Source organism: Anoplopoma fimbria, chromosome 8, assembly GCF_027596085.1.
Source record: "Anoplopoma fimbria isolate UVic2021 breed Golden Eagle Sablefish chromosome 8, Afim_UVic_2022, whole genome shotgun sequence".
Taxonomy (NCBI): domain Eukaryota; kingdom Metazoa; phylum Chordata; class Actinopteri; order Perciformes; family Anoplopomatidae; genus Anoplopoma; species Anoplopoma fimbria.
Window position 1 is genome coordinate 13,002,809 of NC_072456.1, and position 15,185 is coordinate 13,017,993.

Sequence of the window (15,185 nt, forward strand, 5' to 3'; positions counted from 1 at the left end):
CACTGTTTGCATTAAATATTTACGAGGAAAAGTGTCTAACTGTGTGAATCTGTAAATTATAATAACATTTTATTCTCTGTAGCTTGTTTATTGAGCGTTTCTGACGCAGAATTGTATGCAACTTTATCAGTTCTGTCATCACTATGATCATTCATTTTTTGCTCAACTTTATAAAAAGCGGCCTGAAAAGTCTGCACAAGTTGGCGTTCTGCAACACAGTGGACAACAAGCCGTCCACGCTTGATATGAAAGAGCATATCTTCAGTCCACTGGTTCCAAACTGAGCAAGAAAAGGCAAAAAGGGACAGCAGGGATTGAGCAGAGCCGAGTGGGACAGATGCAGAACTGAGAAAAATGGCAGGAGAGAAAAAAATTTAGCTTGCTATCCCTGATGTGTTCACGGTCCTGTGAGAGACGGTGTGGAGCTGTGCTCCACAGAAGTTGGCACTGGCTTTAGCTTCCCTTTAATCCCCATTTCCTCCCTTCTGCATTATTCATTTAAAACAGGAGAAGAGGAAAAACAAAGACAGGGAGCCGATTATAAAAAAGGTGGATCAAGGCAAACTCTGAGGGACGGGGGGGGGGGGATGAACTAGGAAGTGAAGGGGAAGGGTGCTGGAATGGAGCATCCCCAAAGAGAAGGGTGCTAAATCAGCTCTCAATCCCAGGACAGTAAATATGAACCAAACCGATGAGCATGGGTCTAAGGAGGAGAGAAAAAGAGACGGGCGAGAAAGGAGGTGAAGAGACGGGTCGGGAGGGGGGATAAAAAAAGAAGGAGAGAGGAAAAATATAATGTGACACTATCCGGCCTGGGTGTAGGATGTGAGGGAATCAAAGGCACCTTTGAGGAGTCGGAAGACGACAGTGAAAGTGCTAGAAGAGTGGTGTCCATGATTACAAGAAGTGGAGAAATCTTTGAGTCTTTGCTCATGAAAGCCCACCCCAGGCCTTGTCTGAAACCCCTGCTTGACTAACACTGATGACACAGAAAGAAAAAAAGAAAAAAGGAAGAGAGAGGAAGAGATCCACTAATGATGGAGGGGTCCGGATACTACAGACGCAGCGCACTCTCCAATTCATTTTAATCACTATTCAAAATCATTAGCCCAAATGTGCAGGCACTCGTGTTCGTTGGACCACGAGCCGAGAGAGAGAGAGGCCGAGAGTGGGAGAGGACCAATTACACCTCAGCATGTGAGCCAGTCTTTGAGGTCTTTGAGTTAGACGGTCCAAGACTTGATGGAATACAAAATGAAGAGAGGAAACTTTATTGTCTCTCAATCTAAAAGAAAAAAAACACAAGGATAAAGGGTGAAACCTTTGAAAATAGGCTTTGAAAAAAGCAAAACCAAACACACTACGGAGTCAAATCATTTAGACTTTTTCCGTTCCCCAAATGTGGCTACAAAAGCATAAAGTTAATCAGGGCGCAACTCAGCATGAGAATATAAAAGAATCTCAAGCAGTCAGACAGAGGACCCAAACAGCAACACTGACATCAAACAGGATTCGCTACTCAAGAGGCAAAACATGGCTGCATTCAGACTGTATCTGATCAAACTCAGGGTGGCTTTTCAGGCTCTGCCAACTATAGCCTAGCCAAAACTGGATTATTATTTTTTTTAGGCCTGTCAGAAATCAATGTTTGAGAGTCTATACAAAATCTGATAACAATATTGTCATTGCGGTATCCTGTATTGTAAACACAGAAAAAAAGCAAACATGTTTTATATGGATGCCTTTTTTCTTTGTCATTTTAAAAATTGGGACAAATATGTGTATGCTAATGAGCTGGACATTTTACAGTTGGAAAATAAAAGAGACAAAGAGGCAATTAGAGAGTGAGAAATTCTCGGTGTGACTTGGCCGAGAGACGTGACGGACTAAAAGGTCTGTCAAAGCTTGTTGTGTTTTTCGACGTGCGTGATGTCATCGGGAAGGAGGCGCTAGGAAACGTGCTCCAGGAACAAGAACGTAAGAAAAAAAAACCATTTATGAGCTTCCCACTGCTTCACGGTTCCACCTAGAGGCCCCAACAACATCATCCTCCTCTCACGTCGCCATGTTGTGCATACGTGGAAGAGTACTCGGTGCTTCTACTGGTCAGAGTCCTTCTACTACACAGGATGACACGATCCATTATTGTGACCGATGTCGTGATGCGAGCAGACACCCTTCGTTGCGTTTATTCTGAAGCAAGCCTTGCCAGATATAGCCGTCCTCAAGTTAGCTTAAAACTGGTTGATATTTCATCCCAGCAGACTTACCCGTCTGGAGCTCCTTCCAACTCACTGTTAACGTGTCTGAAGTTAAGTTTGACATGAAAAGGCATTACAAACGGTATAAAAAAAAGTTATACTGTGATGTGAGTGTGATAATATATTTGTACAACTCAGACCTTCACCCTCTCCCTAGTGGAGGGAGCATAGCAAAAATGATAAAAAAGGGAATTAAGACAATGAAAACTGCTGCAGTCCACTGGGACAATACAAGGCCAGTGATCCATAATGCTGCCTGCTTACTATTTATAGTCCTCCTTTACATTTTTCACTTTCAGATTTTTATAGGCTAATGATTATTTCACTGCAGAAGTAAATAGCACAGCACAAAACGCCCGGGCTTCATGTGAGGCCTAAATTGATTTATTCCCCAACAATTCAAATAAACTAGCACAGTGCTCTGCTCCAGAGTGTGTACATTTCACCTACGGAAGTCTTTGTAAAACATATCTGCACTTTCACCCGACCTTCCATGAGCCAGTAATCCTATTAACTGGTCTCTCCACTTGCCTTTATCCGTTTGTCTGCCTGCACATGCACACCTGCACATTTGCATCCCCTTCTGTGTCAGCTTTTCTTTGGCATTTTCAGCCAATATGTATTAGTTGAGATGTCCACCATTGAGAGAAGATCTCAAGCACATGCAGGTGTCACCCACTCTCCTCCTGCTGTCTCCTTCCCCCCTCGCTCTCGTCCTCCCCAGCTCCTCCCCTTCTTGCTCTTTGGCGCTCTGTTGCTCCTCTCTGTTGTCAACACCAGCCTGCACGTGGCCAAAAGCCCAGGCCACCTCTCTGCTCTATTGTCCTGCCCACTCCACAGTGGCACTGACGGCTCTCTTGTGGCGAGGGGGCCCTTTGTTGCCAGCCTGTCACTTCAGCAGGTGCCTTACAGCAAAAGGCAGGAGCCAGCCAGCCAGCCAGCCAGCCAGCCAGCCAGCATGCATGCATGGCTTCGTTAGCGCGGCTCACTGTTTGATGTGCTCATTTCATCAGCCGGAGACGGCAGCCAAGGAGGATGCTAATAATCACTTGAAAAACAAAAACATTCCACTCAGGCTTGTAAAAGATAAACTCCAATTTCAATGATAAAAGAAGAGTGACAGACAGCCATGGTACCAGTCAAAAAGAAGACCGCCAGCCACAGTAACCCAATCTTTTTTAAATTTATTTTTTATTTCTCACCACCCCCCCCCCCTTCTCCTATGTGAAACAAATTCATTCTGTCAATCACTGCGAATAAACAAGATATATTGACAAATTGCTGACTATGTAAGGAAAGACAAAATCGTGTGGGCAAAGTATGCAAGAAAACAGAGCAGCGTTTAAGACAGCTGTGTGATCCCTCAGAAACCAGCTTAGTGTGCGAAGGAGCAGACTGTGTGAAGCAGAGAACCCCCCGAGGCGTTCAGGAGAGGGGACCCTGGGGGTTTGGACTGTGCTCGCACACCCTACACTACATTCACAGCCCTTCAAAATGCCACATCACCATCACACCTTGGTTAAAATAGAAACCGAATGCTAAATATGTGAGAGATAATCAAGAACACTGAATTCAGACTGGCTGACGTTTTTAAGAGGTTTGAGGGACTAATCATGGGCATAGTTCCAACTCCAGCCTACAATGGTTTGAGAGCAGAATTACAACTTTAACGGTAACACGTTAAGTTAAGTGCACCATTATAGAGGAAATGTTTGAGAGTGTCCACACAGAGAAAATCAAGTATGTCTGTCGGTTTTAGGGCTGCACATGTCCGATTTCTTATAAACGCCCAAAAATATTTATCCATTTACTTTTTTTACATGAAGCCATCAAATTTGACAATATTGCTTGAAAAGTGACTTAAGCAATTAGTTTGATTATTAAACATTAAATCGACTGGTTGCAGCTCTAATCTGATTTATTTTATTTCAGGAGAAAGCAGTTTAGTCAGTGTTACCCTTACATCACATCACATAAAAGCATCGTATAGAGGGCCCCTCAACTCTTCCTCATTGAAATACCTTTACACTGCAAGAAACCACACATAAGCTAAACAAGAGTGGAGTAAGAATTGCCATATCTATGATGACTTTGTTATTAAAGCAGCTATTTAAGGTATTTCTGAGAGCAAACCTCTCAGTTCATCTGAACATTTGAACCACATATCCACACCCAGATTTGCACATCTGCATGACGCAGATCCCGGGGCTTTAGGTTACATTAGTGACCTGTGGCAACAACTCAGTCTTTCACAATGCAAAACAGAGCATTGCACAGCAGAGCAGAGCTTCCAGTGCTCCGGGACCAATAAGGGCTTTGTTTGTTAGCCATGTCACTGACTGACCACCAAATTAGCTTCATCACCTCTGGCACCAGGATATCGGATGTGACATTCTGTACCGCAGGGCTGTGGCTCTGTTTGTCTGCAAGGCCAGAGGGCTTACAGTAATACCAAATAAAAACTAAAAGACATAAAATAAGGACATACGAGGTAATTTCATGAAAAATAAATTAAGGGAACGCTACAGTCACTTTTTGTTCTAAATAAAGGATTGGTTTACACAGCACTCCCACCAAGAGTCTGGTCTTCATTAGCCCAGCTGATTTCTGGAGCTTAACCTCGTGGTCATACTAACAGGAGCCAACAGATAAGAGCTTCATCATCTTCACAGTGTTCAGATTCTGAAATGACATTACCCTTCTATGTCCGCTATTAATATCTATAAAAGGAGGAGAGGAAGCTGCAAAGAAGGAGGCAGCTTGACATGGCCCATGTGAACTAAAAATTCACATAAAAACAAACAACCAACAGATACAGAATTCAGCATGTGATGTGGTACACGACTGTTACAAAGAGGACTCAATGCTGCATTTGTTTACACGAAAACGTTAAAGCACAATAGGTGTACATAGATTTATAAAAGCTACAACCCGCAACAACCTTTCGATGCATTTTTTGTATTCCAAACCAGCATTAGTTCTGGCTGTGACTGGGTTCCAGCACAGCAATGATAAAGCAGCATGTGCTGATCCATCTATGTGTTGTTTGGAGATGATGAGGCCTGTCATTTGAGTTTCCTATCTATGAAACAACCATTAAAAAAGATAAACATCTGGTGAATGTAGTCTATTTTCCCTTCACAAAACCAGCAGTCTCTCATTCTCCCTTCAAGCAGGTTTTCCCCCTTTCTCCCTGGACAGTTTGAAGCAGTTACCCTGCGTCAGCATCGTAGTTTGTCTAAGAGGAAATGACAAGAGCAAGATGTCCAAGTCATTAGTAATGTGAGAGGAGCAGTTCCCAGGCATGTCTCGTTACATAGCTGAGTGCTAACGTGAGGGCTCAGGGCTCGTGTTGGGGCTTTTCTGGGCCCAAACCGCTTACTCTGTTGGGGGACGGGGGAAGGAGGGCCACAACCCTTTAGCATCTCCACGGTAACTAATGGAAACATCCAAGACCCTGAACCCACCCCAAAAAACCCTTAGCTCAACCAATGAGGAGAGAGGGAGATACCAAAACACAAAGTGTGAGTCCACACATTAATGTAAATACACATAGCCTCACACACACACACACACAATCAGGCACACAGAGTAATGAACATAAAACTGGATGCATATACTGAACACATACTAATAGTGGTCCCATGGGAATGTGGCTCCACAAAAATCAGGCTTGGCTCTGGCTTGGGTTCAGCCTGCTGTGGCTTCTGTGGTGGGCCTCGCTGGCTGCCTAGTGCACACACACACACACACACACACACACACACACACACACACACACACACACACACACACACACACACACACACACACACACACACACACACACACACACACACACACACACACACACACACACATGTTGTGTTGATATTTTTTTTTTTTTAAATAATGTTCTCAAAAAAGCGAAAAGCACACACACACACACACACACACACACAGATCGTGAGTACAGAGCACTGCAATCATAGGTCACATACAGTCCTGTTGCTGCACAAGACTTTGTGTATACACCCATGTTGTTGTCATACTGCCAAAGAGAATGACTCGTTACTATGAAACCGAAAATAACGCAATTACTGCAGTTGATTCCAGTAGCACAATTTATACTGGCTTAGGATCACGTCCCATCATAGATGATTCAGCTTGACCACATCTATAAATCTACCAAGCGAAGCCAAAGTAACAGCTGAAGGAGGGTTTGTCTCCAACGTGTTAAATTTGGGATTTAAAACTAAATAAAAAAGAAGCTGTGTGGTGATTAATAACAGGGGCAGGCTGGCGCACATTGTTCCTTTCTAGACATATGGTCCTGTCTGGAAGAGGAGGTGTACCTTTGAGGAAAAAAACTTGGGACTAAAAATAAATCAAGAATAACGTATGACTATATAAAAAGACAGTTGACATTTTTGGAATGGGTACTTGAAAAATAAAAAAATCTGCTGGCTTCTATTTCTTTACTTATCACTTCTCTTTTACCTATTTATATTCTGGGAAGAGAAAAATATATTTAGTCTGTTTTCTGTGTATAGCATGAAGTGAGAAATGAGGCTTATTCTACTGCTTCACTCATTTGAAATTCCTCCGAGAAGTCCAAACACCTCAAAAATGTACATTATGATACATCATCATAGAAAATGATGATATGAGCACAACATATGCATAGGCAGACACATAAATGCACACATAAGAAGTTTTTATTTTTTATTCCTCAGGCACTCATCCTTCTTTGCATGAGTGCATCACCCGGCACACCGACAGAGCATCCCAGTATGTGTGCGAGGGTATGTGTAAGGAACTGAAGATGGGAGAATAACGTTACCCCCTAAGGGGTCGCACCTCTCTCCATTCTCGCCCTCCTCTCCTATCCCTCCTCTCTACTCTGTGCCTGCAGGGATTTCCCTTTTTCAGTTCAGGAGAGATGTCAGAGCTGTTTCACCATCCCTCACACGGAGACTGGACTCTGCCCTGCATTCATCCAACATCTGTAAAAACTCCACAAATCGGCCTCATTTCTAGATATCATGGCAAAGGGGAGCTTAACAGGGCCGAAGCTGAACCCAAATGTATCAAACTCGTCTTCAAACACAGTTTTTGTTTATTTTGAACACACGTTCCATTTGGGAAGTTTATATCTGCTGGACACAATATTAATTCAGAGACATGGAGCAAATAATGAGAATCCCTGGCCGACAACTAGGCCCCAGAAATAAGCAAACACCCAAAATAAACATGTGTTCACAACCACATGTTACGCTGTATCCAAATAATAATTCACAAATATTCAGGGATGGGAACAGAGTTCAGAAAATGTCACACAACCCTGTAAACAGCCACTTTAATCAAGCTCATAATAGCAAATACAGTTCTTTCTTTTTTTCCCCAGTGTCACCAATGTTGATTTCAGGAGAGACCTTGGTTACACTGACCAAATCCAATTGAGATTTAGCAGGTCATTCATACAATTAATTAAGAGCCTGTTTTGTGTTATAGTGCTTGAAGTATAAAGACAGAGTTTGGGGATACTCCAGAACCAAAACCTTACATGTCATTTACTAAATATTTAACCCAAACCATTATATAGAAGTCTAGAGTGTTGATGTATGTCTATCACTTGAGAAATATGTCACTTAAACTGAAACTGCAGAGAAAGAATGAAGTCTCTCAAGCAGAGAGAGAGAGCAAGAGAAGAAGAGAGATGGAGAGAAAAGCTCCACTACAGGGGGCGAAAGCAGATAAACCAGATAGGTCTTCCCTGCCTCCTTCGCATATCAGAATATTAATATTAATGAAACTTCCTGTCCCCCCACCTCCCTCCCTCCCTCTGTTTTTCTCCCCTCAGACGATTTGAACATGAAAAACTTAAAAAGCGCAAATTCCAGGAGTTGCGTATCACAGTTTGACCCGGAGCCACGCGGCAGACACCAACCATGACAGACTTGCTGTTCAAAGCAAGCGGGAGCTGCTTTCATCAGGCGATCCTGGTGGGGGTTTTTTTTTTTTCTTTTTTTTTTTACAGTGTGACACCACCAGCCCATGCCATCTGCCTTTTTCTAAAATCACAACTTCAAGATGTGCTTCCTGCTCGTGCGTTGTTTTTGAGGTGGGCTTCACAACCAAGGCCCAGCGTCACGCAGGCTTTTGCTGCTACGCTGCTCGCGGACTGCTGTTTACAGCCAAACCCTGCAGAGAGGCGCGATGTTAAATATTCACTGTTAAACTGTCAAGCCAGAACTGGCTGGGAACCAAGCCAGGCCTTCACAGTATGGTGGCATTGTATGGTCCCCCTCTTTAAACACAGCCCCACAAAATCAATCACGTTTCCTCCAGCCAATCCAGAACGAGACCCGCCTACTTCCCTCCTCCTGCCACACACCCACTTCCTGAAATGCCCAGACTACCGACAACGACCACTTTTTAAAGCCTTCTCTCCTCCGTGCATACTTACAGTTAATTTTCTTTATCATAAATCCAACACAAAAATACATTAGCATGCACATCGTTTGCACTTAAAAGACACCTCTGCTCCAGGCCTGAGTAAGCCGCTGCAGACTCCTGATGCCTGACTTCAGACATCTGTAAAATATTTTTATTCTGTGCCCCAATACCGCACTGGCAAAGGTCTCTCATCCTTGGCTTGGCAGGACTTCTGACGGAGCCAGCCGGCAGCGCCATACAGGCCTAACCCCTGCTGCTGCAGCTTCCTGCTGCTCTGAGGGAGTCAGGCTGCCTGCCTCCCATTGACTGTGGGCCAGGCTGGGCAGGGAGGAGGAGGCTGAGGGGAGGCCCCGGGTAGAGATGACCCCCAGGGAGGAGAGCAGAGCAGAGGCAAGAATGGGGGACAGATTGAGAGTCGCAGAGGTTGAGGGTTGGGAAGAAGTAGTAAAGAAACTGTATAAGGAAAAATGGGGAGCTGGTAAACAAGGTGAGGTGTCTATGACGGGAGGCAGAAATACGGGAAGAGGAAATGGGATGGATGGCATGGTAGTGGAAGGAGGGGCGAGACAAAAGGGCTCAAGGGCAGGTTAGGCAGCGGGAGTTGAGAGGAGCTACTCATTATGACTCCTCCTCATGCCCCCAGGCCTTGACCACAACCTCAAAGCCCCAGGCCAAACCCAGAGACCAGGGAGACCACGGAAGACAGCTGTGAGTCAGGGTACAAACACAGGCCGAGGAGGGGAGAGGAGGGGGACAAAGATGTCGCCGCACCCAAACGTGGCAGTGTGAAAGAAAGTGAAAATGAAAAGAATATGAATTTTGCTTTTTTTTTTGTCTGTGATCCGAAGAATTAAGCGGTATTCATCTATACCAAGACCAATCCGATAGATTTTCCTACATAATACAGCTGCACAGTGCATTTATGACGATACATGTAATAACAATTAGCTGTCAAACGCATTATGTTAACTATCACAATCTTTCCTTTAAAAGTCTCCTATGGTGTGATGTATAGTGCCCCATCATTTGTATTATATCCTCCATGGAGAGAGGAACTGTTTTGTGGAACTACTGAAAATATGGAAGATTTGGACATCATCAACAGCAGCAAAACAAGATGCTCTCATGCTCCAATGGCCCATCAAAAAAAAACATTTTTTTTTAAACTCCGTATGGCTCGTTTCTCGTCTCCTGTGGACGTACAATGACCACGTGAATATCAATAATTTAAACTGTTAGCAGTTCAGTAGCTTCCAACACTGTGCCTTACAGTTTGGGTTTTTTTCTGTCTTTTAACGGAGCGCACAGAGGCGATGATAACAGCTGGTATACCCCGGGCGCAATGGGTAAAAGATAAAGAATTCGTCTTTACAAAACAGATACTGATCAATTAAGTAACGCATCAGCTGGCCCTAGTCCTAGATCAACATGCTACATCACCAGAAAAGAACAAAGATAAGTGAGAGAATAGATAAAGAGACAGTGAAAGGTCCCTGGCTTATCACACAGAAAAGGAGGGTAAAAGAGACAACATGCATACAAATTTGCTCTTCTCTGCAGCAAATCCCGTGTGAAACATTAAGACTCATTTGTGACGAGGTTGGAGCAAACGCCCATAGCACAGTCGGCAAGCAACACAAAAACCTTCCTCCCTCATTCTGTTCATCAGAGCAAATTCATTCTGCTTTTGTCTCATCTCGTGACAAATGCATCCTGTCACTGTCACTGATGTGGTGTTTACAGTGGCATATAGCATCTTGTAATTATTCTGTGAAAGTGAATTTGTATCCTGAGGGATTTGTGTTTTTTTGCGTGTGGATAATCAGAAGAGAAAGAGAGGGGACGATAGGGGAGTGATCTCCAATAAAAGAGGAGGATGCTGCTCGAGAGCCATATTTCCAGCACAGTTCACAATATGCCAACATTTATTTTGTGGCTTTGTTTAGATGGCACCAAACAGCAGCTTATTCCTCAACATGCAGTAGCCCGGAGAGACAGTTCATATATAGTAGGTATTGGATATCTATAGTATGATGCATGAGCAGTCGGCTCCCCAAATAGCCTGACTAAAAGTGATCTTAACGTAGACTGCCACTGGCTATAAAGGTTGGTAAAATACTGACCCCCTCAAATAGAAAGGCCCACTCAATTACCAAAAGGTGCAAAATGAGATAAAGATCAGTGTAACAAATAACTATAACAGCCGCATTACACAGCTATTTCAGTTAAGTCAGTACCTCTAAATAATTCAAAAAGCTGACGGCATGCTATTTCTGTCAATACATCAAAATTATTACAATTTGAAACCTCTCCTGTAAGCAGAGTATTTAAGTTATTTAATCTTTTTTCTTGCTTAGACGCTCTTCTGCATAATGGCAAAATGCCCTTTATGGTATTGCTTTAATTAATATATTAATTTAATAGATTTATCTTATCATTACATTTAGAGAATAATTCAGACCACAGTTGTAAAAAGAGAAATAAATAAATCATGAATAAAACCTATTTTTCCAACACCCTTTGTAGTCTAAAAAAAGCACTGATTTTGTGCGGTCTTGGCATAAGCTGACCAAGGGGCACTGCAAGCGTTTCATAGACTTTAAACAGGGTCCTAGGTCAGTAATTTTTGAGTTTGCATATCTTTGTTGTCTGTTTCCCCCTGAGCACTACGGAGCCCATTGAGAAAAGGCATCAATTCCACAGAGAAATTGAGAACTTTCACGTGACACAGGGAGCCGCGAGGCATCCTCCAAGGAGATGTGAATGCTTGAAACATCAGTGACCTTTCATGAGATAGAAGGGAGATGGATATGAAAAATATTGACTGGCTGTTTGAGGGGAGTGTAAGGAGCTGCTTAGACAGCCCACTCTCATTGCCAAAGACCTTACTCTAAACGCTAACCAAACTGAGCCTGGTTAGGAAAGACTCAAATCTAAATTCTTCTGGGAAAGCATCAAGCTTGTATTTTCTTGCTTTTTTATTATTTCATAATACAACAACTAATCACTAAGAAAGTACACAAGACGGGCCTATATCCTAAACAGTGAGCTGCTACCTTTGCCAGCATCATTTCTGTACAAACGCTTGGCCAAGGTCTTTGACATCATGCAAAAGACAGTGTTTAATGTAGCTCAAAAAATGGCCTTAGGAAGCATCTTCCATCAAATATGCTTTGCTAAAAAAAAAAAAAAAAAAGAAAAACATAGCTAACATTTTTTGTTCTTTATGAAACCCAAAGGCTAGATGACTGTTAAAGTGGTCAGATGACAAATGTCTCATCTGATCTTTAATCCAGCGGAGGGGCCAGCTCCGGGGCTAAAACAGGAAACTCTCACTGGATGGAGCAATGTAGTAAATTCCACTGTGCTAAATCACTGCTTTGGGTGAAGCAGATTTCTCCACACCAATGAATAAGGTCTCAATCTGAATGTCCTAGTAGAAGAAACGAAAGTCTAGCTTCTTAAAAATGGCACATACAATATGCATGGCCTAAGCACCCAAAATATGTATTCATGTGAACCCGAGTAAATATACAGTAACTCGAGTCCTTCTTAGAAAGCCAACTTCATTCTCATGTAAAAAAAAATGGCACATCATTAGTGCCTCTTCCAATAATCCAGTAAAATAGCAAGTGAAGGAAAAAGTATTTTTGATGAAAAAGTTCCCCTTCAATGTCCTCTTTCAGATTCAATCAGTCTAAGCATTACTGATCATCGCTGCGGTCCTCATTTTCTATTCTTATCACCGCTATTAAATCTAAACAATAGAACAAGGAAAAATAATTAATAGTAATCAGCTGAAATTCAAAGCGGGATATACTGGCAGAGGTCCCTCATCACCGAGTCTGATGCAAACATTTGGCAGCCATTTGCTGATCATCCGGTTCATGACACATTCCTTGATAGTCAACTTCACAGAGCCAGCCGGTGTTCATCTCTCCATCACCTGACGACGCTGGCAGACTAAAGCCTGTTGTCTTTGACGATGATCGAATGTGAAAACAGAGAAGTGAGTAATAATTGGGTCAACAAGGTATGTCAGTTCCCACTAACTCTTGTCTGAATCATCTCTCTACAGCGTAGCCAAATGTGATAGTATGAACGCCTGAAATATTTGGCTGTGATAGGCAGTGACAACAACAAGGCATGACATACTGTTCTCAACATGTGTGACCCCCAAAACGGTCAGGCCTAGGAAAGGTGAGGTTTATTTCACTTGTTGTTTGTTGTGCCACTGGCTTGTATTTCCTTCTTATTATTATCATTATTAATTTTAAAATCTTATTTATAAAATGAATAGTACTTGTATAGATGAGCCACTCAGGTCCAAAGGTTTTGCAATAACCATTCCGACTTCAAAATTCTCAACGATTTTCTTCACAAAAAAAAAATACTTTTTGATTTATTTTTCATTCAAATAAACCATATCTTTACAACAACCAGTAGTTGTCTTCCAAAGAAACACAGTCTTTCCAGCACTTCAGTTTTTTTCCAGGCAGCGATGGGTAAGAAGAATACAATACCCTTAAACATTTGCTGAAAATGGGTGTGCTTTCACACCTTACCCGTTATGTTCGCTTAAAACGTACTACGGCCCATTTGCCAAGTTGTTACAGTTTGTTGGAGCTGGTGTGAAAGCACGCAATGGAATCCTGGTGCGGATCAAACAACCGAACCGCTTGAAAATGTGTGTGTCTTGGTCTGCTTCCAAGAGGACTGTGGTGAGATTTGTTTGTGATGCGAGAGGAAACAAACCAACCGCAGGATTTTAAGCAAACATAAGTGATTGTAGCATGATTCAAAAGCTCAACTACTAATAAATCCATCCAGGATGCGATCATATAATTGATCAGTATAAGGCCAATGGATCAAACATAGGCCTCGCCCCTAATCCCTCATCAATCTACCAGCCTCTAAACTTCCAGCAGGTCTGCTTGAAGATTAAAGTTGTCGCCCCAAACTTGTTCACTTGAATACCACCAACCTGCATATTTTAAAAAGGAAGTAGAAAGTCACTCTATGTGTTAGTAAAGCACATTACAACTAGTCAACCAACAAGCAACCAAATCAAGGTCAGAGTCACTTACTTCCCTTTCATCATCACGTGATACTGGCATGCAGCGGTTTAACCGACAACCAATTAAAAAGTTTATGGCTATAAGTGGCCGCCAAATCTTCCAATTGATATAGTAAATAAAGGTTCATAAATCAAAAACTTTGACTAGAACTGTACAAAAAAAAAAAACTGCTTGGGAAAATGCGTTTGTTTATAAGTTACGTTCGTAGGATGCAGATGTATGGTTCACGTTACAATGTGAAAAAGGTTGTCCACTGAATAAGCTTGTTGACTAAAACTGTCACTTTCTCTGAATGATCAAGTAGATGAGCAGCAATTGAGGTCAACTAACTTATGGGCCTGTATGTGTATACTGGCACAGCCCGGTGTCATCTGCTGAACTCATTTGCATGGTGGTGTGTTACTCTGTTTATCTTTTGTTTCAATAAATTCAGACTCATCAGTTATCTGTTGTAAAGTAAACTTGTGGCACCGCATGGATATTTATTACTTTAGAGTACCTCACTTCAATAGAAGAGAATCATAAACAACACATCATTTACAAAACACACATAACCCAGCAGGAGTGAAACAACACAGAGTCAATACAGACACCTTCTGCACAGTCACAGACATGTGGTCTCACCTTTAATTATAAAAACCTATAATTACATAAGAAAAGCCTTATAAGGAAGTGTACGTGTGCTGTAACAACACTTTAGCATGGCATCAGTAGGTGGCTACTTCACATGTTTCCACCAGAGACTTAAATACACGGCTCCAAAGCTTAAGTGAAGAGAAGGTACCTGTAACACCTGTCATAATGACGTCACCATGTCGTTGTCTTGAAAGTTAGCAGCGCGGCATGCTAAGTCGGCTAACGAGCTAAGCTAGCTAGCAAACTTCGTAGAAACTTTTACAAAGTGACTGTCAAGACTGCGATGGCACTAGAAACAGTGTCAACTGCGTGAGCTGTGAGAGACGGACAGTCCCGAGTTAAACAAAGATAAAGTGGTCCGGGGTTAGTACAGATTCACGAGTTCACGCTCAGCTAACGGGGTCTCGGCTCTTACCAGGAAGTGGGACTCTGTCGCTAAGCTAGTCCTCCTTCACGGTGCAAGTTTCTCCTGATGGTTATGGCGGTTGTCTTTGTTTTTGACTCTCCCTTTTTCTCTCCAAGGTCGCTCCTAAAAGTGGATTTAAGGAGGAGGAGGAGGGGGGGGAGGGTGAACTGTCTTCTGCGTGGCACCGTTTCCTGACTGCTGAAAAAAAGTTTCTTCTATTGGAGAGAGAGAGAGAGAGGGGGGAGAGAGGGAGGGAGAGACTGCGCTGTAGAGCCGGTCGGGGTGTGTAGCGTTAACTTACGTGTTTTTGGGACAGTGTCTGCACTAGGCCCCTCTCAACACCACACTCCTGACCCGTGTGTGCCA

At 42.8% G+C, this 15,185-nt stretch overlaps 1 protein-coding gene across 2 annotated transcripts in view; it reads right to left on the reverse strand.

The window, feature by feature from the left end:
* nek7 (NIMA-related kinase 7) overlaps nucleotides 1-15,185 on the reverse strand; it is a 58,094-nt gene extending 42,909 nt beyond the window's left edge. For both annotated transcript variants that reach the window (XM_054602423.1, XM_054602422.1), the window contains exon 1: nucleotides 14,829-15,185. The gene's annotated coding sequence lies outside the window, so the exon portion shown is untranslated. The remainder of the gene's footprint in view (nucleotides 1-14,828) is intronic.